Below are 24,048 nucleotides of genomic sequence, written 5' to 3' on the forward strand. Positions count from 1 at the left end.
TATTAAACCATCTTACCTACATCGCTTTGAAGACAAATGTTTCCATTTCCTTTATGGAGCCAATATATTTTGCTTTCTCAGAGTAGCACAACACAATTCCATAAACCATAGATGGCTGGTGAGTCACTTCTTTTCTTCTCTTTTTTTTTTTTTTCCTAGAGATCAGAGATTATCAGAGCTTGAAATTTGAATGTTTTGTAACTACCCCAACTCTCCAACATTGCTCATGAAATTTCTGAAGTTTTAAGCAGAGAAGGAAAACACGTTTTTAAAAAATCAGATTCTTTTTAAAGTGGGAACTCAAATTGCCCTTACTGGGTTGCTGTTGTCATATTCTACATGGGAGACTTCTCTCATATGATTGTAATTACCAACATAACCAAGCTATTAAGAGTATGGCATCAGGGCCTGCCCGTAATAGTGCCTAAGGTGATTTGTTTTAAAAGGGAGGGAAAGAACTGCAGATGAATGAACTGTAGGAAACTGAATTGTGCAAGTTATGCACTTCAGCAGCACTGTCCCAAATCCAGCTCATTCGGCCCAGCTCAGGTATCAGTAACTGGAGGAGGGCAAGGAACAGCAATCAGTCAAAAGCACTCCTGTCTGATCAGTTCTAAGCTTGTGACAGGTAATGTATTGTACAGTTAGGTCCTCCAGGAGAGGGGGCAAGACATAGAAGAGTCTAATGGTGGGACTAGCCACTCCTAAATGTGGGTCAAAATGATTTAAGTATAAAGGAAAAAAGATAAAGAAATAGCATATAACCATTGTGCAGAAAATACATCCAGGATTTCTCATCATTTCTACTCCAGCAGATTTTTACTATTTATTTTACTTTATTATGTATTTTATTTGTTTAGCTGGACATAGATGCTCTTGTTAATTGCTAATTTCCTCACTCACACTCAGCTTCGCGTACTGATACGTCTGATCTGTAAGCATTTCTGAGCTCTGTCTTGGAGGCTGTGATCTTGAATGATTTGCTTGAATCTACTACCTGAAACCTGCTGACATTCCAACCTATTGGCTGGTCTCCTGGTACTTTACCACTTGTCCTGAGAGAGTGTGGATTTTCTGTCCTTCTTTGGTTACATATATTTGGGGTCAGTGCCTCTCTTCCAAATAGGTTTGTCCCATAGCCAGGTTAACTCCTCAGTGCAAGTCCATTAGTGGTTTTCTGTACTTCCATTTGGGCATATGAAAGGAAAATCCTAGCATGATTGGGGAACACAGTTTGGATGCCTGACGCCTAGCCAGCACTCTGCACATGTCAGTAAAAGAACGTGTTAATGAATTGACTTGGCAAAGTCAAACTGTTGAGTCATCTAAACATGCAGACATAGCTTGTGCTATGACAGCGCCAATCTCCATGCATCAGCATATAATGGGAAGCAGATTGCTACCAGTTCTCTCAAATTAGTCAGGAACGGACAAAATAGCTTCTACTAATAACAATTTCCTAGCATGCCTCTGTGAAGAAGAAAGTGCATAGAAAAAAGCAGGTATTTCACCTCTGTGGTACATTATGATAGGTGGTTATGACTCGTGACCTTTCCCATCATTCAAACAGTTATCCTTAAAAAATGTTTAAAAATTATATATATATATAGTTATATATATAGTAGATATTGTAAATATATATAACAATATAAAACACACATATATATTTATGAGATACAGAAATAGAACTCTTGGGGGGATGATTTCTGAAATAAAATAATAAGTAAGTTCTGGACCATTTCATTAAATCTCATTAACCAGTTGAGTCTTGTTTCAGAGGGTATCCATATGAGATGATAAGCACTAACTAGGTGTAGAAAATAGTAAGTATTTATTAGATCACATAAAATTGAATTGTATGATGTTGAAAAGAAGTCACAACGTGACTACATAGTTTGAAAAAACTGGTCTTAAAATTGAGAGATCTAGCTCGCAGTCTCAACTTTGCCACTTACTCATCTGTGATCTTGAGATGCCACTTCACTTCCCCTCGTTTCAATGTTTTATTGGCAAAGTTGAGATAGACAAAAGTCAAACCTTAGATTTTTTTTTCCAGACTAGAAATTCCATGACCTTGGATAAGCTTTTGTCTTATAGTTTCATTGTAATTTACTATTCTATGAGAATAAGCTAAAACTTTAGGTATGTCCTCCTTTGCTCTTTCTTTTTAACATGCAAACCAACTCTCAGATGGTTTTTAATTTAATGGGTTAGAATGAAATCAGCCAAAGCATTTCACCTTAAAGGTGACTGTATAATGTGTCACTCTGATGTTCAGTAATATTGCTGGCTTATGATATGCTAATCAGGCCTATCTCTGAAAATGGAGCTACAAATACATACATTGCAATTCAGGCACAGAATTTTCCCCCATCACAAATACTGTGGTTTCTTGATGAAGTGAGTTAGAAATGTCTCATGCTTGAGTACAAATGGCTTTGAGTGGAGTATAGAATCTTTACATGGAGGCTGCTTCGTTAGCTTGGCCCTTGGGATGGTGATGGTGGTATTCAGAGCCATGGAAAAAATGTGTGCTCTGACTAAAAATGAAGCAGGATCCTGTCATAGAAATACATCCATTCTGGCACCTGGATCCTAGTATTCTTGTTCCTGATCCTTTACTATTTGTTGGTTTGGTCAGTGGACAAAAGGAAGTTGTTCCAAAACAACCAGATGGAAAACCATAAGCTCAGTGAAACCCGAGAATTGTTTGAACAGGCGCCACATGCAGCAGGTAACAGTGCCAAAACGGGTCAAAACTCCCCAAAGCACAAGAGTGTCAACTATGCGTTACAGGGACTTTAAAATATTAATTGTCATCCATCCAAATTTCAAAAAAGAGCACCTGCTCTATGTATGGAAGGAATTAGTATCTCTTTACTTCAAGCCAGCCTCAGTCAGCAGCAGAGGTGGACAGAATGAGACACAGAACTGCAGAGCCACATGAAGTGTCTTCTTCTCTTTTTTTGCTAAGTCAGGGTACCCATTCTCTAGGGAGCAGAAATCTCTCCTTGAGGGCTCATTCTCGTGATTACACAAATTCTATACTAATGACACAGACTCTAAAAATGAGAACTCACCACTAAGCCTAGTAAACCAAGAAACGCAGTAAGACATCCTGCCCTGGTCCTTTTGGCCTTTACTTTAGTTACATAACTATTAGTAAATAATGAACCCTCTCGTTATACATTTGAATTGCACTTGTTTCAGGCATTTTCTGAGAAAAAGCTTGTATCATGATAAAGGAATAGAAACTAGGTTTGTTCGGTATGTCCTCATTTTTCCCCAGAATAGCCACAAATCCATTACTGCCAACTAGTTAAAAGAGAATGAGCACAGAGAGAAAAACTCACAGGGAAACAACCATCTTGAGCTATTTATAGCAGCTTTTGCCTGTGTAGCCTTTGCTATAAAGGTCAGACACTAGGTTAAGCACTTCAAGTATGTTATCTTGCTTAATCCTTATAACCTCATGTGTCAATACAAAATTATCACTCCTATTTTACAAATAAAAATGTGAGCCTTGAAAAAGTTGGCCTCAAAGTCACATAAGCTAGTGAGCGTCCCAGGTTCTCCTCATCATTGGCCTTCCTCTTCTACTTGGGCTTTTGCATTATGGCACTTGGGGCAGAAGTGAACTTGTCAGCCTCTTTCATCTAAATGAGAAATTTCCTCTTGAATGAAAACAGATTTCTGCAGGGTATTCTAGAAAGAAGGAAAATGCACATTGGCAGAACCCAGCCATTGATTGAATGTTAACTGCCTTGGATGTTGCAACTCTCTTGAAAGTAAATAGGAAGTAGCATATACCAAACTCTTTTTCAGGACTCCTCTTCATCAAGAGTGGTCTAATACGTTGCGTTAGTCACTTTTTTCCCCTTGAACTCTCACTACTTCATTAAAAAATATGTGTCTTCCTCTGACTGTTAGAATAGGGCTCACACTGTCACAAAAGTGATTGTCAGGGTCATCCTGAGAAAACACCAGGCTCTCTTGAACCAGACACACATACTGGAGGTCAGATGGGGCACTTCATTCATTTCCTGAAATTACTTAAGCCCTTGAAACTGATACTGATCTGCAAGTTCCTGGATGTTCTAAACACCCAAACCACAATGGGATTGTGGAAAGAGAAGGTTGCAAACTGGTTCTCTGGGATTAACCAAATGGGATTTTCATTCGATATGATAATGAGCAAGTTGAAATTCAAGAATTTGACAAAATCTCGGTAAAGACAACGAATTATAGAGTTGAAGAGGATTTGATCATCCTCACTTTAAAATCTACAGGAGTTACCCAGCTTTACTCAGTCTTTAATGAGACTTAATGCTTAACCATCTGTTTGTTAAGTGACTTCCCCCAGAGGCTCACTTCCATTTAAACGATATCCACTTCACGTTTTAAATCTCACTAGAAAGTTTCCTTTAACTTTCTATTTTCCAAGCTATGCCCTTTCATGTTATTAGAATCATGGGTAAAATGACCAAATTTTGTGGGGAAAAAAATCAGGATATATGGTCCAGGGGAATATGTTTTTGATTTATGAGTTTATTTCCAAATAAACAAAATTTGATTATCCTTTTAATGGATTGCCTTTATTGAAAAGCATATAAAGGCACATAGGCAGACTGCCATAGAAAATCTGATTTGCCTGGTCACGGGGCACCTTCCTTAATCATTAAACAAAAATAACAGCCACCATTGTGGAAAACCTTAAAGACTTAGCCACGTCAATATCCTAACAGTAAAAAATAAACAGTTTTAAATAAATAAGTAACAAACAACTACAAATAAATAAGTAACTTATCGTCACCTTGAAAGTAAGGCACACACTTAACATTTACAAGTCAAAGTAATTACTTAAGTTCAATCAGAAGTGATAGTGGTTTTTATTTTTTTATTTTATTTTATTTATTTTATTTTATTTTATTTTTAGAGATGGGGAGAGAGACAGAGCCAGGGGGATGGACAGACAGATAGAGAATCTTGAGCATGGAGCCCACATGGGGTTTATCTCAAGACCCTGAGATCATGACCTGAAATCAAGAGTCCAGGCTTAATCAACTGAGTCACCCAGGCACCTCAAGAAGTGATAGTGTTTTTCTAATCAGACATTAGTTACAATCTTTTGAAATCTACACATCAAGGTTGTCTTAAAAATACAAAGGACTCTACTATGTTAACCCATTAAAGCGCACAAGAGCCACTAAGAATTTCTTTTTTCTTTCTTTTTTTTTTTTTTTTGGTCAAATTCTGTCTATACCATCTATTATCTATTATTCGGGATCATCAGAGCAAAATTTCAGAAAACCAAACATACAGTTTTGTCCCAAGCTACCATTTCATAGGCATAATCTGGTTTCACTCCAACTGCCTTTCAGTTTTGTTCTCTGCCAATGTATAGTACTTTGACCAATGACACTCCAAGGAGGTGGGTTCCAGAAGTCATCAGGACCAAGCAATACAAATCTGGGGAAGAAGTAATCATGGAGGATCAAGGAAACAGAATCTGCTCTACACTAGAGAGCTGGCCCTTTTCTCCCTTTCCTTTTCAAATGAACTTTTCCATCTTGTTTTTCATTTTCCCCTGCTCGGTGCTCCCTTCTAAACTCCCCAAGCTCCTGGCTAAGGTCTAGATAGAATTGTAACACACACACATACACACACACGTGCACACACACGTAGCAGTAACCACTGAGGTGGGAACGTCCACATTTTATACCTCTAAGAAGCATAACAAGAAGAGGAAGTTCTGAAAAGATAAAATAATAAAATAAATAAAAAATAAAATAAAATAAAATAAAATAAATAAAATAAATAAAATAAAATAAAATAAAAAATGAAAAAAAAAAAAAGAAAAGGAAGATCTGGATGTACATGATGGTTTATTTGGTAAACTGCCCACTTCTGAAGGGCAATGGGTACAGTTTGACAAACGGACTCCCCTTTATACCACCTGATTAGCCTAGACCACCAGAGACCGAAACTCAGGGCACCTTTGACCATGAAAGCCCCACACCACCTCCTGTCTCCTGCTTTTGCATTTCAAGCCTCAGCTGCTTAATCCTACCCCTGACTCGCTTACAGGGCCATTCACAACTGTAGTATGAAAATGGATTGGTTTTATTTGTCTAATCGAGAAAGTTTAAAGCCTAGAACAGCTAGATATCCTATACCAGTGACCTATCCAAGGCCCATGCATCTTCAGTAAATCTTCCCTTCCTCTTAGGCTACGCGAGTCCTTCCATACCACATTGTCCAAGGCTCTTTGATCACACTTGTCACTACAAATTATGATTATGTATATGCACAGTCCCCTTCCCCTTCATACTGGAAACCTCTCAAGGCCTTGTCCCTATCATTTTGGCTGCCACTGCCCACCCTCCTCTGTCCCTTTAACTCTCCATGGTAACTTCATAGTAGGCATTTCATATTGACTTCTTAAATAAACATAAAAGTGAATGAATAAATGACCTTCATGTCAAAGAATGCCTTGACCCTGAAGAAAAATATGGCCTCTGTTATTTTGCTCTCGTTACTACTTCTCTTTATCACAGAGTAGGTAGGCACCATGAGATACGAATTACTTCCTCAGTTTGATCTTATTTTCTCTTCTTCCTATAGTCTGAAGGAAAGGCAACAACAGGCTTCCTGTTTGCTAAGAGCAAATCTGCTTGCCTTTGGGTGCATTTTTTTTTCTAGCTTGCTCTCAGTTCCTCAGTGAGTCTCTTCACCCAGAAATGCAGCTTCATACTTTGGTGTGGCTGCGCTGCTCCGAGAGAATCCACATTTTCTAGTCTGTTAAAAATGACCTTTGTCCTTCATCAACCCTGTTCAAAATTAATGTGTTTTGAAGGCAAGAGAACTCAATGTGGGGACTCAGACAGAGAAACAGAATGACAAGTAAATCAATGGTTGTTCACAGTCATTAGATACTTTTGAAGATAATTTTTTTTAAATAAATGACTAAATTTCCTTTAGAATATAGGCTAATATATCTTAAATAACATTTCCCACTGCAGCCATGATTTGTGGTAGTGATTAAGATGATTGAACTGGATAGCCTAGATTTTCAAAGTCACTCATTCCCATTTTCACAAGAATTTCTGGGAAAGAAAAACGCAGCAGAGGTCAGAGGGCTTGGAGGTAGGAAGGAGAAGTCCACAGATCCAGTTTCAAAGCTCCCCCATGCATGTGATATCCAGCAACAAGAGACTTGCCCCTGGAGAAGAAATGTGCCTTCCAGAGAGTCAGCTGGAAAAGAGAAACAAAACCCCCAGATGAAATGGCCTTCACACCTTTGAAGCTTACATAATAATTGTTTTTAAGTCTTTTGACACCAATGGGTGGAGGGACACTGTGAAACCATGTCTAAAATTTTCTCCAAGTACAAAAGAAAATTTAATTGCCAAATTATAAATCAAGGCTCCAGTACTGCCAAAAGGCCTTGAGTATAATATAAAAAAGGATTTCTGTTTTGTTTTGTTTTGCTTTAGCTTCTCCACATGCGTGGCCCAGCAAATTCAGCAGTGAAAACTTAGAGAACACATCTCAGATCTGAAGAAATCCGCTTTTGGCAAGGTAAAGGCGAAACTTGACTGATACACTGGCTTCCCCCAGTGTTGCATTTAAGAAAAAAGTGTCAAGTATTTGCCTCAAGGTAAGTGAGTCTTGTTAACTAAGAGGAAGCTATGAATCTAGGGCTTACAACTCCAGAAATCTTCTGCAAATTAAGAAACACTTTTAGAGGTTTAGGAGAAGGGGATGCCTGGTTGGCTCAGTGGTTGTCTGCCTTGGGCTCAGGTCGTGACCCTGGGGTCCCGGGATTGAGTCCCACATCCAGCTCCCTGCAGGGAGCCTACTTCTTCTTTTGCCCATGTCTTTGCCTCTCTCTGTGTGTCTCTCATGGATAAATACATTAAAAAAAAAAAGTTTAGGAGAAGTGGACTTCCTGAGCTTTTAGAGGTTTCTTACCAGCACATTACCAGGTCTTCTGCAATATTAGGACCTAAATATATCCAGACAAAAAAGTGACTGTCTGAGAGACTTTGGAAAAATAATAGATTCCATCACTAAAGGATAGTAATCGTAATGGTAAATCTACCAAAAACAAATAGTGGCTCCACAGACCTCACTTACTTGGGTTGATGTATTATGCTCTGATTCCTTAAATGCTATTCCACTCATGTCCCTTTAATTCTTTTTGCAAAACTCTTCTACAACTGAAGGGACTGAAATGGAGCATTGTGGGCACTCCCCTTTCATAGTAAGCACTGTGGGCTGATACATAATTGAAAATTTACCAAAGCTCATATGAAGGGTCTCTTGAGGAGACAAAATTTGAACTTTAATTCAAATAAATTTAGGTTGAAGACTAGGGATGACTTGGAGATTTAGGTAGAATATTCAAGGTCTGTTTCTGTTGACTTAAATTATCTAGAAACCTTTATTTTCCAAATAGTCTTTCCTCTTTTCATCCTTGTCTTTAGGAATTAACCATTTAAAATGATCTTCTCTGCATAGGTGCATCTGGGAACTTATCGCTAATAACATGATTGATTAACTCCTTTATCAGATGATAACCTGGAAAATGATTAGAATCAAAGAATGAGCTCCCACGTCTGGTAATTTAAAAGCAGCAGACATATACGCTATATCATAGTCTTGTATTTCTAGAATGTTTCCCTCATTAAAGCATATAAAATGTTTTATTTAAAAAAACTGATGCGTCTTGTCTGGCATGTTGATGTGGAAATCGTCCCATCATCCTAACGATAAATAAGAAATTGATCAAGCTAAAAAATCAACAACTCTTCTTAGATCCACCAGGGCAAATTGCCACCACCAAAATTGAAGGCACATACAGGGAAATGCAGAGAGTCACAAGTTACCAGAGCAGAAACTTCTATGGGAGGCAGTGCCAGGGTAGAAAAATCTGTTTTTGATAATTGCTGGAGGCTCACCTGCACAAGTCTGAGAGATAAAAACTCCATGTTATGTGCATATTATGTCTACAAGATTCTAATTTCAATTCCTTTGGGTATGTACCTAGGAGTGGGATGGCTGGGTCGTAGGGTAGTTCTAGTTTTAGTTTTTTGAGAGACCACCATACTGTTTCTCACATTGCACATACTAACTAACATTCCCATTAATAAGACACAAGAGTCCCTGCATCCTCCACATCATCATCACATCCTTGCCAACACTTGTTATCTCTTGTCTTTTTGGTAATTGACATCTTAACAGGTATGAAGTAATACCTCATTGTAATGGTTTCCAAGGTGTATCTTACTCTCTTGCCGATCACAAAGCTCAATACATGTTATCACTGTTTGCCTGATGATCTGAAACGGTGGGAAGAAGCATCACTAGATTTTGAAAAGCAATTAACTATACTGTCTTCTTTGCCATTCAAAAGACAAGGGAACATGAGTGTTTATTTTATGTCAAAACCATCAAGACAGAAATCCAGCTGAAATTCACTTAGAGAGTTCCCATCTATGGTTATAGAATCCAAAATGCAGTTTTGCAATACCAGACTACATCTTCAGAGCAAAACCCAACCTGTGATTTGAGGCACTTATAACATCAGCTGACATTTACTTACTGTTTGGACTGAGAAAGGCCCTGGGCTAGAGAACTTACAAATATAATTTCTCTTATCTCCCTGGCCTCTAACTCCCATTTCACAGATGAGAAGCCTGAGGCTCAGAATATAAAGTAATTTATCTAAATTCACACAAATAAGGGGTACAGGACTTAGAATTCAAACTTATCTGCTTAAAAGTCAAGATACTTATTCCCATCACAAACCTTGACTAATTGTGTTAATCAAAAGAAAACATTTCTTCTCTTTGAGGCTCAGTTTTTTCATGTGTGAAATGAAAAGATCCCAAATGATCTTTAATTACAATATAGTTCAACATTAAATAAATGATTATAAAAATTAAATTATCATTAAATAATTCTTACTAACATTCATTTTAGAGACAATAGTAAAGGTAATATCCTTAGGGCAGAACCAGCTAGATCAAAGGCGACAGCATTAACTTAATGCAATAGAAAAAAATATTTTCTATTGTTACAAATTACTGAAGTTTAAAGTTTTGACTTACCTACTCATGGGCTCAAAACTTCTTGAGCTAGCTGCTTCTTAAGCTTCTCTTGCTACCTCTGACTCAGGCTAAGAAAGCACCTTCCCTGCTTTGGCCAATCTCTGTTATCTCCTTTTATCAGAATCTTGGTTTGATGTCCAGCCCAGTCAGTCCCTTAGGACCCAGATATCTAGGACATTCTGACGCCAATATTATGCTATGTTCATAAACCTTCTTCCCTTCAGCCAAACCACATGGTCACCAAATATTTGAGGAGAAACTCCTATTGGATAGAAGCATTAGAGAAAAACCTGAGGGCATCTTATCACTTCATCATTGGCTCGCTCTGGAGATTCACACCCCTTTTGCCAACACAGCCTGGGGACAGCTGTGTAACTGGTAGAGAGTCTGTGGTTCATTTTGAGCCTCAGGTTGACTTACAGGCTCAAGTGTGTGGATTGCCCAGAATCCCAGATTCATGGAGACTAACAGACTGTGCTTTTTAACACCCTCGTACCTCTGAAAAATCTCATAATGTCCTCTACCATTTCAGAATCCTAGGAAATTCCTATCTATATTTTGGTGCTTGGTTTAATCATCCACCATTTCTGGAAGGATTTTCTCTGTATCATGGCTGCTAATTATGGGCCAACTATTTGTTCCTAAGGTTTTTTGTTTTTGTTTTTTTTTTTATTTTAACACTTACCATATTGTAACGTACTCACATTTTTATAGGTTTATCTTTGCTCATAGAGTAGAAGAATCTCCATGACAAGACCCATGGCTTCATCTTTCTCTAAATCTTTCAGAGAACCTATCAGAGGGCCTAGGACATAAGAAGCCCAAATAAGATATTTTTGGAGTAATTAATGCATCAAATACTAGTTAAGCACAGATCCCTCTACTCAGAAAAACCTTGAAAGGGAAAAAGGCAATTCACTCTTAATTTCCAAGCAATGTTGTATTATCCATCCAACATATATTTATTGAACACCTACCAAATGCCCCATGCTCTTTTAGGCTCTGTGAATATGCCAAAAAATAGATGAACTCCCCACTCTGTGAAGTATTATATTTTAGTGGGGAAAGATAAATGATACAGGAAAGTCAAGTATAGTAGATGAGGAATCCTATGAAAAAAAGAAGAAAATGCTGGGTATATGGGGAAATTCTATAAAAAGCAAATATTTTATAAAATGCTTTATAAAGAGCAAAGATGAGGATGAAGAAGGAGAACAAATGAAGTAGCAACAACAAATAGCAAATGCCATTCGATTTGGCTGATGGATTTATATTTAACAACATAATCATACATAAATTTTCTGGAGTCCAAGGAAGGTGATTTGTCAGATTTGTCCATATTGTGTCTTTCTCATTGTAGCTCCTGGATATAACATAATCCACTTCATTCTTAACCTATCAGTGTAGCAGCCAGGATTGGAGAGAGAACTCTTGTCCCATGAATGAGACTGATGGGCCAATGGATCACCTTGCATTCTAGAAAACCACATGTTCTTATAGTTTGTTTGGTTGTGTAGGGATCTTTGTCTTCTAAAGCTCTAACTTCAAATCAGAAATCATCTCCCTTTCCTGAGAGTGACATTCATGTAGCAATAGCAAACTGTCAGGAAATTTTCTGGCAAGATTATTTCCAAATGGTTGATGTTTTAATTGTTCTGAATAGCCTATTATTTGATTGACAACAGTTGATTACACTTTTTCACACCTGTATAGCTGCACACATATATCAGAGGGGCATAGAGTTGTATAATTTGTCCATAAAGTGGTACAGACAGATATTATAACATTCAGGAAGGACAAGGTATTGAGAGAATGAAAAACTCTAGTAGATGTAGTGAAATATTTAAAAGCCAGTACTATCTTATTAATTTCTTCATATGGAGAACAGAGCAAAAAATCTCAAGGAAGCTACAGAAAAGACTGCTAACTTGCAAGAAAACTCAAATTTCATCTCTTGGGTGTCCATGGATCTTTTCACAACATAGAATTATCACTGGTCATGTTTCTCCAACTCTATTCTGAAGACAGTTTTTTCCCCCCTCAAACTAACCAAGATATTCTGCTACAACACTCAAATTGTTCTTTTCCCAATTTGCAGGGGAAAAAATACAACAACAAAACTAAGTTTGTTAGTGGAAACATCTCAATTTTAGCTTGCTTTCTTTTTTCCTTGAAATACAATCTGCATCCAATTTTCTGGGTTTTATTTAAGTCTTTCGAAGTGGATTTTTGCTTACAAATTGTAAGGGCTTATCAATAATAGGCAATTATTTTTCTTCTCTATGTTAGCAGTAACCAATTAAAAGGAATATTTTTTTGGGGAAAGGGTCTCATTCACACAGCCACAATACTATATCTAAAATTTTTCTTAACATTTAATGTACGTGATGAGTATACCACAGATTCTAAGAACATGGGCTTTTGGAGACAGATTCTGGTTCTGACTTTGGGCATATGGTGATCAGGGACAAGGGACACATTACCCACCCTCCATGTTTCTCAATGTCACCAATGTTAAATGGGGATAATGATAAACCTTTCTCTTATAGTCTTAGGAGTTAAAAATACTAATACATGGCAAGTCCTTAGAGCAATGCCTTGCACACAATTAATTTATAATAAACATTATTTTTACATGGTAAGGGGAGTGGCACAATTCCATTGAAAAACATAAAAGAAGAGGGGTGCCTGGGTGGCTCAGTCAGTTAAGCATCTGACTCTTGATTTTAGCTCAGGTCATGATCTCAGGGGCTTGAGATTGAGCCCCGCTTCCACTCTATGCTCAGTGAGGAGTCTGCTTGTCCCTCCCTTTCCTTCCCCCTTGTGTGCTCTCCCTCTCTCTCAAAAATAAATTAAATCTTTTTTTAACAAGAAAAATATAAAAGAAAAATGGAATAAACAGGAATATACATTATGCTCCAGGATGGGAAGAATGCTTATTATAACAATGTCAATTCTCAAATTATTCTATAAGTAGCATGTACTTCTGATCCGAATTCACCTAACTGCAGTTCTTGTTGGAAATTGACAACATGGCTAAAAATGCAACTGGGAGGATGAATACACTTTTGAGAATGTCTAAGAAAAAAAACCTGGTTGATGAGAGTAATGCAAGTTAGTCGCATTATCAAGTGTTAAAATGTTACAGAGTCACAATTATTAAGTCAATGGTGAGAAAGCCAGAATAAACCAACAGATAAATTTAAGACACTAGGCTTCCCAGGGGCAGACACTAAAATGAGAAAAAGCAAAATATTTGATAAAGGTCACAGCTCAAACTAATGAAGAAGGAATGTACCATTCAATAAAAAAAAAAATTGGAATAATTGGCCAGCTATTTGGAAAACCAATCAATTTAGAGCCTGTCTTCATAACTTACAGCTAAATAACACTGAGGGACATTTTTTAAATTAAACCATAATGAAGTTATAAGACAATGCATTTGATTACCAGACACACAATGAACATTTAACTAACGAAAGAATTGTGCTTCAATTATCATTGTCATAGGTAGTATTCATTGAAGATTTACTATTTGTTAAGTATAAATGTATAAAGTGTTTTACTTTCCTTTCTCAGAGCAACAACATAAGGTAAGTAAGGTTACGCACCCAGGAAGTGGCAGTCAGAGTCTGAGTCTGGGCAATCTGATTCTAGAATCTGTGCTCCTAGATTTTTAGCACCTAAAATATATCTAATGGAAGTAAAATTGGAAAGGAAAAGATAAAATTAAGAGAAAGAGAAAGAAAAGAAACAAATGGGCCAAGATATAAATGAAAACTTTGTAGTAGAATAAAAGCAAATGGATAATACCTTTCTTTCTTTTTCTTTTAAACATAAAATCCACCCAGCTATCTTTCTTTGCCTTTACAAATGATCATATTTAGAACTAGTGAGATCTCGGGGAGGCATCAATTAAGCATTGCCAAACTGTTTTCCAGAGATGACACACCAATTCACACTTCCCACAAGTGGCAAAAGAATAGAAAGTCTTAAAAGTATTTATAGCCTTTGACCTAGAAATTCCACTTCTAGGAATCTATTCTAAGGGCAACTTTGGAAATGCAGAGAAAGTTTTAATCATAGAGACATCTGTTTGAAGCTTTTTTATTAGAGTAAGGAGATTTGGGGAATAATCTAAATGTAAGAAGAGAGTGGTCACGTAAATGAAGGTGTATCTAGGAGATATTATACTGTTGTGATACTACAGCAGAGGGATCAGCAAACTCTTGCTGTGAGCTGAGTCCAGCCCGCTGCCTGTTTATTTTTTCCTGCCTTTGTCAATAAGGTTTTATTGGAACATAGCCATGTTTTCATTTATATATTGTGCATGGTTTCTTTCATGGTACAAGAACAACTGCTACAGAGACTCTATGGCCTACAATGCCTAAAATATTTATTACGTGGCCACTTACAGACAAAAGATCGCCCTTGCCTATAATAGCCAGCCAATTAAGTTACATTTATACAGAATTTTTTTAAACAACAAGGTTAAATGTGAAACTGGCAGTCTTTAATGAAAAAGAAATTATATTTATTCTGATCTATTCGCACAATATTTAATCGCCAATAACGATGCTAATTATAATAAAATTCTGGCCTTGATATGTCACAATAATCAGTTTTAAAATGGACTGGATCTGTACTATGATTTTAGACTCATTTAAACAGAAATATCTCTTTTTTTTTTTTTTTTGTGGTAAATTCTTTCCGAGTACTAGTAATTCTTACAAAGTGCATCATATCTTTTTGCCTCTATACAACTCGTGCTGCACAAACATTAATCTGCGATAATTTATGAAACTTCGGTCCCCAAAGGCAAGCAAGGCCACTGCCAATGATGATGTCATCTGTCATCTATCTTCCCCTTAAGGGCCAACTCCTCTCCTCCCCCCCAGCTGACTTCGTGATCCAATGACCATACTTTTTCACAGTACATCAAAATCTGGAATTAGCTGACTGACCTATTGGGTAACCCTCGCCTGGAAAATTAGGTCAGTATACTATTATATCTGTTTTTAGGATCTTAAAAAATTGCAAAGATGAGTGTAGACCTTCCCTAACTTCTCTGCCTTTGAAAGCAAGCAGTGCCTTCCAGTTAATAAATCACCAGGAAGGGGATGACAGCACAGAAATCTGTGTTCACGTCTCTCAGTTGTTTTTGTCTGGTTCAGAAATCATTAGCACCTGATAGTGGTTTCAATGCTCTCCCAACGGGGAAGGGCATTTCCCAGGCCAGGTTTCTGTCAGACAAGAGACAATCTATGGAGACAATACCTCGGAAGGAAAGAGTCTTGCAAACTTTCAAAGAGTGTACCTCAGGGCCTTATAGACAGAGTCACTCATGAGAGTTTCATAGTGGAAATCATACAATAATAGAACTTCCAACAAGGATAAGTAATTACTGTGTATATGTGTGTGTATGTGTGTGTGTGTGTGTTTTAATTTAGAAAAGATAGGATCATGCCAAAGAGTAAATTGGTCAAGTTCTAGAGTTTCTATTAAAGAATTGCCTGTTTCAAGAGGTATGTATATTATTTACAATAGTTTCCATTAGCTGAACTAGGGAATGGAAAATCAAACTTGGCTGTTAATTCGAATACTACTTCTGATACAAAATGCACTCATCATCTTTGGGAAAGATGTTATATTATTTACTTAGGCAATTGGTATGTCTCAGACATGGTTCTTTTTCCAAATACATATGGACATATACAAATAAACAATATTGAATGTTTAGTTGTTTTTATGGTGTGCTTGCTCATTTTTTAAATAAGCCCCTAATCTATTCTTTCTATCTTTAAATATTTTGCAGGCTCAATATGTTACAGATATTCTGATACATATGGTGGTACAGACAGTTAATAAATTACAATCCCAGTTCTTAAGAAACTCAAAGTCCAAAAAGAGTAGTGAGTAACTGAGAAAGAGAATGAGAGGGGCTGTGTAAACGAACCTAGAAGAAGAGGTGATGGAAACTTCATGCAGGTGACAAGGTGGTTCTTGAGGATAAAGGAGGAATTCTTTGGGTAGACAAGGTTGCTTCCAGGTAGAAGAAAGCTATGTACAAAAGCACAGAAGCATGAATAGCTTTGGGCAGCTGGATCCCATGGGGAAAGTGAGAAAGAATCCAAGGAAAGTCTAGAGAGATAGAAACTATGCTCCCTGGGAGCTCTGTATGCCAAGATGAGGAGACTGGAATTATCCTCCAGGTAGCAGAAAAAGTTTTTCTAACATTTTAGAAACATCAGCCAGGCAACAGTGTAGATGGTGGATTTAAAAGTTCAGAGGGAGAAGGAACACAGAGGCCAGTAGAACACTACTGCAATAACAGAGAAGAGAAATGATAAGGCCCATGGGTGCATGAAGCAGAGGAACAGTACTGAGAAATGTTGAGAACACCGTAGAGTAGAAATAAAGTGACAGCCACATATGTAAGTTTAAATTTTTGAATACCCACATTTAAAAAATAAGACAAACATATGAAATTAATTTTAATAATATCTAACCCAAATATTATCGTTGTGACATATAATCAATACAAAAATTTTCCTGAGACAGTTTATATTCTTTACTTTTTTGGGGGTACTATTTTGTTTTATTTATTTTATTTTTTTTTTTTTAAAGATTTTATTTATTTATTCTTGAGAGATAGAAGGAGAGACAGAGCCAGAGACACAGGCAGAGACATAGCCAGAGGGAGAAGCAGGCTCCATGCACCGGGAGCCCGACGTGGGATTCGATCCCAGGTCTCCAGGATCGCGCCCTGGGCCAAAGGCAGGCGCCAAACCGCTGCGCCACCCAGGGATCCCTTGGGGGTACTATTTTGAAACCCAGTATGTATTTTAAATTTATGGCACATCTCAATTTTGGTAAACTGTATTTCAAGTGCTTAACTGCCATATGCATTTGTGGCTTCCAGTTTGAAGAGTGCAGGTTTAGAAAATAAAATCTGCAAGGCTCATTCACCAATTGGGTAAATAATAGTAAAAGAACAATAGCTACTATTTAATGAGTTATTACAGAGAGGTAGGAACAATAACTATATGTTATTTCACCCACACTCAAACAATCCTGTGAAGTAGGATTCTTCTTCTTCTTCTTCTTCCTTCTTCTTCTTCTTCTTCTTCTTCTTCTTCTTCTTCTTCTTCTTCTTCTTCTTCTTCTTCTTCTTTTTAATATAACAAACTTAGAGAGGTTAAGTAACTTGACCAAAATCACATAGTTTTGGTAAATGACAAAATTTGAACCAAGGTCTATGGGACAGTCTAGCCCAGACTCTTAACCACTAAACTATACTGCTTCCTAAAGCAAAGTGCAAGAGGAATTGAGGTTGATTGTAACATGCAAAAGCTAATGGGTAATCATACCACTCACTGTTATGGCAGTTGGTGGAGGGATCATAGGTATAGAAAGGAAGATAGCATGATTTCAGAGTTGTTGACTGAAAAATGCAATTTATGCCTGTTAATATGTTTGCTCTCTATCATACTGAACTAAAGTGAAAGGCTTTTAAGCACAGATATTTTTGTCTGTTTTGTCCTAAACCAGTATCTGGCAGGCATTCAGTTGGCATTCAATAAATGTTAAATGGAAAAATGAATGTAATGGGCAAATGAATAGATGGATGGATGGATGGATGGATGGACGGATGGGTGGGGGATGGATGGATGGATGGATGGATGGGGGATGGATGGTTGGATGGTTGGATAGATGGATAGATGGATGGTTGGATAGATGGATGGTTGGATGGATGGTCGGATGGATTATCATCCTTAAGAAGATCCCATCAATAAAGCAATCTAGTGAAAATTTCAGATAGGAGATGAAGATTGAAGAGTGACCATATTTAGGAGACAGCCAAATATGTGACATTGACTGAGAACCCATATGAACAAAATGGAAAATAAGAATGAAACAAGGAGGAGGGTAATTTGAAAAGCATCAACATTTAAGTGAGTTTTGGAGGAAGAGGAGATAGAGAAGGAAACTAAGAAAGAAAAGTCAGACAAGTAGAAGAAATAAAAGAATTAAACTGAGAAATTCAAGAGAGATAAGAATTTTGGAACGAGGGACTATAAACCAGCATCAAATGGGGAATCAATGCCAAATATGGAGAGATCGTGGTCCATTGTATTTGACAAGGTGGAGTTCATTGATCGCCTTCCTAAGAGTAGTTTTCTTAGCCTAGAGAGAATAAAAAATAAGTTGCTCCAGCTTGAAAAAGGAAGGCCAGCAATGGAGAGAATGAATGAGGAGGCTTGGCTAGGCCTTGTTTACAACAATGACTTTCTGGGAGCAAAGAAAACCTTCCAAGACAAGTTAAATAAGTTAAATAAATTATGGTAGAATCTTGTCAATAGGCAAGTACAACTCTTACAAGCCACTCCTCGGGATGTATTTTTCTCAGTTTTTTTCTTCTTTCAAGAAGAAAATAATTTATTCAGGAAATTTCTAAGTTGCAGAGTGCTTCAGGCAAATGGGCTGAGAGAGGTGGGAAAGGGTGAAGGTGAAAAGTAGGTCAGCATTTGCTCATGCTCGAATTTCCATATGTATCCATCAGCCTGACTTGTGGCTGTGCTTGCCCCTCCACCCCGCCTCTCCTGAGATGCCCACATGCCTGCGGGTCTGGCTGCTACTCCCATGCAGACCCCCCATGTGATGTGCCCTTGGCTTCAGCCCTTTCAGTTCTCTAGCACTTTCTTGCTCATCTAATCCTCGTGTCCTTTGTAAAATCACAGGTAAACCTGACTCCCCTCCCAAGCCAGTCTGGGGCCATAGAAAGTTTTGTGGCCTCTACCACTCCCATTTCTGCTCCACCCTCTGTGTCATGGTGGTGTTGGGCCTTTAGGAACACAGAGCCCAGTTCCCCTCTACTCTCAGATCATAGAATCAAGGATCTCTCCATCTCTTCTATCCCTAGATTTACCTCAAAAGGTGCCAAACACAACCCCGATCATTTCCAACTCCCCTTTCTACCTTATGAATCCTAGTCATGGTGATCTGTGTACCCACAGTTGTGGCACAAATCTTCCCAGGTCCCTGCAAGCCATTAAGCACACAAAGCTTTTCTTTCTAGCATCTTTAGTGCCTCTACCATGGGTCATGAAAGTCTGTTTTTAAAATTCGGTCTTCATTTCCTCAGTAGAAAACCCTGGTGAGGAACACTCACCCTGGTTTATGTAGCGTCCTTTGGCAGGTAGGGGTGGGGAAAGAGCTCTAATAAGCAGGTGTAAGAGTAGGAGAGGGTGTCAAGGAGGATGTGTGTGCATGGGGAGAAACACAGGCTTTGTAAGTTCAAGATAGTTTCCAGGGCCACCTGGGTGGGTCAGGTCATGATCTCAGGGTCCTGGGATCAAGCCCCATGTCAGGCTCCCTGCTCAGTGGGGAGTCTACTTCTCCCTCTTCCTCTGCCTGCCATTCCCCCTGCTTGCACTCTCTCTCTCTGTCAAATAAATAAATAAAATCTTTTTAAAAAAGATAATATTCAGCTATACCATTGAACACACTACAGCCACTAAGGATGACATTGTAAATTAATACAATGTCATTGAACGAGCTTCAAGGCGTACAATATTAAAAAGGCAACATTATTATAAAACAGTGTGAACTCAGGATACATTTTATGCCTTTAAAGTACTTTTGTGAGTAGAAATGTGTTAGGAGTACAAGTTGATCACTAACATCTTTAGCTATTGATCTTATGGTCATAGCTTCTCTTTCCCTCTTTATTTTCTTTTCTATTGTACATGATGAGGATGTATCATTTCTGCAAAACCAACCAACCAACCAAAAAAACCTTAGTTTTCGTTTTCTCAAAGCTGTGGAGGGTAGGAGCGTGACAGGCGGTAGCCGGAGGGAGATGTGAGGTCAAAGGTGGGTTTTGTTTGGAATGGCAGAAATTTGCTCGTTTATAACTGAGGGGAAGGAGCCTGTAGAGAAGGAAAGGCTGAAGATATGGGAAGAAGGGGGTCATTGTTGGGGCAAGGTCTTAGAGGAAAAGCAGAGGGAATAGAATCTAACAACAAATGGGGCAATTGGAAGGATCGCTACAACCCAGAACAGGAACAATTATTTTTCTGTTAAGAAAAAAGATGCATGGGGCACCTGGGTGGCTCAGTCAGTGAAACATCTGCCTTCAGCTCAGGTGGTGATCTCAGAGTTTTGGGATTGAGCCAGAATCAGGCTCCTTGCTCAAAGGGGAGTCTGCTTCTCCCTCTGCTTTCCCCTCCTCTCCCAGCTTGTGCTTGTTCTCTCTCTCATTCTCTCTCTCTCTCATTCTCTCTCTCTCTCTCTCTCTCTCATAGGTAAATAAAATCTTTAAAACAAGAGAATAAGAAAAAAGTTGCATGTGTGTGTCTAAACATTTCTAGCAAAGCAGAAAGGATGAGGAGGGCACAGGAGTGTTCGCTTTCCAGGGAACAATCAGTAATGCCCCCACACCCTTGCTTATGCAGAACTGTCTTCATTTCCCTCCTCACCTACCATCCAGACTCATCTCCAGCCCACCTGTGTATGGGGCCTCTGAGCTGCCCCAAGCTTCCAGTGAGCAACTACCTTCCCCTCAATGATCAGATCCCAGAACCCTCTGGGGAGCTTTTCAAAAACACACGTTCCCAGGATCCCACACCTGGAATGCAAGGGCTGAGACCACACCAAGAAGCAAGGGCCTAGCATGAGTGATGGAAAGCTGTATTTTGTTTTCCAAATGACTTAAATGCAACCGTCTTGGGAGAGTTAACTGATAGACATTTAGGAACTGCCACTCATCATTTCCCTGGATGTTAGAATCTGCTCTCCCATTTTATTACAGATATTTGTCTTTGTATAGGCTTGGCTGTCGTGTCTTCCACTAAACTGCAAGTCATTAAAAAGAACAATGACATTTATTTTGTTATTACTTTTTAAAATATTTTCTTTATTTATTCATGACAGACACAGAGAGACATAGGCAGAGGGAGAAGCAGGCTGCGGGGAGCCCGATGCAGGACTTGATCCCAGGACCCTGGGATCACAACCTGAGCCAAAGGCAGATGCTCAACCACTGAGCCACCCAGGGGCCCCATGACATTTAATACTTTTGCATACCTCCATCTATCCAGGTGTCCCACAGAAGTGACACGCATGGCGTGTTGCTGCTTTAAGACTTACTTATCATCAAGAAAGTGATTCCAAAATTGTTGCCATAATAAACACAGAGTGAAAGCAGAATGATTTTAATTTTTCGGATTTCATCTGAATGTTAACATACGCGGTTTCCGTCAGGTATGATGGGTTACCCGTCGAAACCCACTGCTGGCCTTCACCGGTGACACTTCCCCCTCCGTGTCTCTGCTGTATTTATTATTCATCTGGCCTTGGGTTTGCTTTAATTACCAGGTGTCTTGTTTTCTTCTGCCCACACCTGATTTCAGGATGCCAAGGTCAAATGCCCCCCTTTTAAGTTCCCTGCGTCACACCGTACCCTGTTTTGAACACCTGAACTATATAAAATCTAAGGTTAACATGGATTTTATGTTGTCCTTTGGGGCAGGAAAATATAAAACCTGAGCTCCAGGAATGGCCTACTTCCTGTTTTTATTGGTCATAAAGGTTTCATAGTGGGAGCAGGTGGCTCAGAGACGCAGAATGGACTAACTCCTAGCAAGTCTCTTGCCTAGATGTGAGGGCAACCTCCCTCTCCATACTGAAACCATATTAGAACACCTGCACAGAAAACCCACTGCAGTCCTCAGCCCCACTGTAAGTGTGTAATTCAATGATTTTTAGCAAATATACACAGTTAAAGGATAGGTCACTAATTTAGATCATTTCTATCACCCCAATAAGATCCCTTTGCCCCTTTGCAGTTAATCCCTGCTTTTGTTCCAGCCCCAAGTAACCAACCACTCATCTTTGTGTGTGTGTCTGTGTGTCTCTCTAAATTTGTATTTTCCGGATATTTCATGAATGTGGAATCAAGCTGCATGTGGTCTTTTGTGCCTGGCTCATTTCACTTAGCATAATGCTTTCAAGTTTCATCCACATTGTAGACTGGGTCAGTCCTTTATCATATTATTTCCAAACAGTATTCCACTGTATGGAAACATCATATTCTCTTTGGTCTTTCACGAGTTAATGAACATTTGAATTGTTTCCAGCTTTTGCCTGTCATGAATAATGTGCCTATGAATGTGCATGTGCATGATTTTGTGTGGCCATAAGTTCTCATTTCTATTGGGTCGAAATCAAGGAGTAGAATTTCTGGTTTATATGAAAAATTTATATTGAACTTCTTAAGAAACTGTCACACTGTTTTCCAAAGTGTTGAACCATTTTACATTTCTAGCAGGAAAGTATGAGAGTTCCTGATTCTCTACATTTATTATTGCCTTTTTTTTTTTTTACCACCATCCTGTAGGTGTGAAACAGTTCTTACTGTGGCTTAAACTTGCATTTCCCCAGTGACTAATGATATCGAGAATCTTTTCATGTGCTTACTACCCATTCATATATTTTCTTGGTGCAATGTTTCATATGGGTTAGGTCTTAATGCTTCTGCTTCTCTCTCCAAAGTGACCACACTTATGCATGTCCTGACAATGTAAAACTCTCAAAGACCAAACACTCTGCAAATAGAGAAGGACTTAATAACATTAATAGTAGATAAAGCAGTAAATACTCTTTAAGGAAATGCAAATTTCATTTTACAGTATGTAATAAAAATGCTTCGCTGCCCTAAAAGTTTTCCATTAATTAACTTAAATTTCAACTGGCACAGTTCACTTTTGTTTCTTTTCCTTTACTTTCTTTGCTCCTGCCCGCCCACCTCCCCTACCCCCCCAATTTGTCAGTATTGCTGTAAACCTAAACCTCATGGAAGGCTATTATAGCATCAGGAACAGATGGTGAAAGTTTCCATAAAACAGAAAGGGAAACAGACTTGTCAGAGTGAGGTAAGTAAACACAGAGCACATGAATGGTGAGAACTGAAATCGAGTGTTAAGTACAAATTAAAAATAGAAAGCATAACTGTGAAACTTGTTTTGGAAAAAATGATCTTTTTAGAATATGGCTATTAAAAAACATGCATAAACTCAGTGTTATTTGTATTTATCTTTGGAACGCAGCCATGTGCAATTATTTGGGACAATAAGTAAAACACTCACCAACAGCAAAATAGAGTAAAAGAGATTATCTAGATAATTTAGTAACAGTCTCAAATGTAATGGGGGAATGCCTTCTGTTGTGTCTTGATGAAAATTTTAAAAAAATGTTTATATGAATCAAACAAATAATGAGACGATTATTCTCTTCTCCAATTCCCTTTCATGTATGCTCACAATTGTTAGAAGGAAGTGAGACAATGACCACTTCTTTTTCGTTGTGTTTCTTCTATTAATAGAGAGAGAATAGATGGAACCATCACCATTTTGCCTATCTTCTAGATTATTGCGTTGGATTGAGCCACAAGACTCCCACCTTGTTTGTTGCTGTTATTGTGGCTTTGTTCTTTGTTTGTTTTTCTCACTTAATACCCATATTTTAGAGGAAATAAAAGACTTTAGATTTTCTCAAATTCCCATTTCCTCTTCACAAAACAGAATAGGGAGGAAAACATGAATTCCTCTCTTGATGGAAGGAAACCATTTTTTTAATCTTTGAGGTCAGGCGTTGTTTTTGCGCAGAGCTTCAAAAGTGTCTGCTCCTGTGTGGATGTTCTTAATGACTCACAATGAATATAACATAGAAGAAAAGGCAGGAGGAAGCATACACGTTAAATTTTCTCACAACTGTGTCTGCAATGTAGAATAGTGTCTTGTATGCCATCTATACAGTCAGCAACCCATAAATATTGTTGGCTGATTATATGACTAAATTAGAGATAGCTGGAGATAAATTATTCTTGAAAAACTTAAATAAGTTTGTTCTTGTTCAACCAGATGGACCCTTT

General features: G+C 38.2%; 1 long non-coding RNA gene across 2 annotated transcripts in view; it reads left to right on the top strand.

Moving 5' to 3' along the window:
• Positions 1–24,048, top strand: part of LOC140597697 (uncharacterized) — a 177,845-nt gene that overhangs the window by 98,806 nt on the left and 54,991 nt on the right. For both annotated transcript variants that reach the window (XR_011999548.1, XR_011999549.1), the window contains one exon: positions 7,497–7,660. This is a non-coding gene — a long non-coding RNA (uncharacterized lncRNA). The remainder of the gene's footprint in view (positions 1–7,496; positions 7,661–24,048) is intronic.

Source organism: Vulpes vulpes, chromosome 2 (genome assembly GCF_048418805.1).
Source record: "Vulpes vulpes isolate BD-2025 chromosome 2, VulVul3, whole genome shotgun sequence".
NCBI lineage: Eukaryota > Metazoa > Chordata > Mammalia > Carnivora > Canidae > Vulpes > Vulpes vulpes.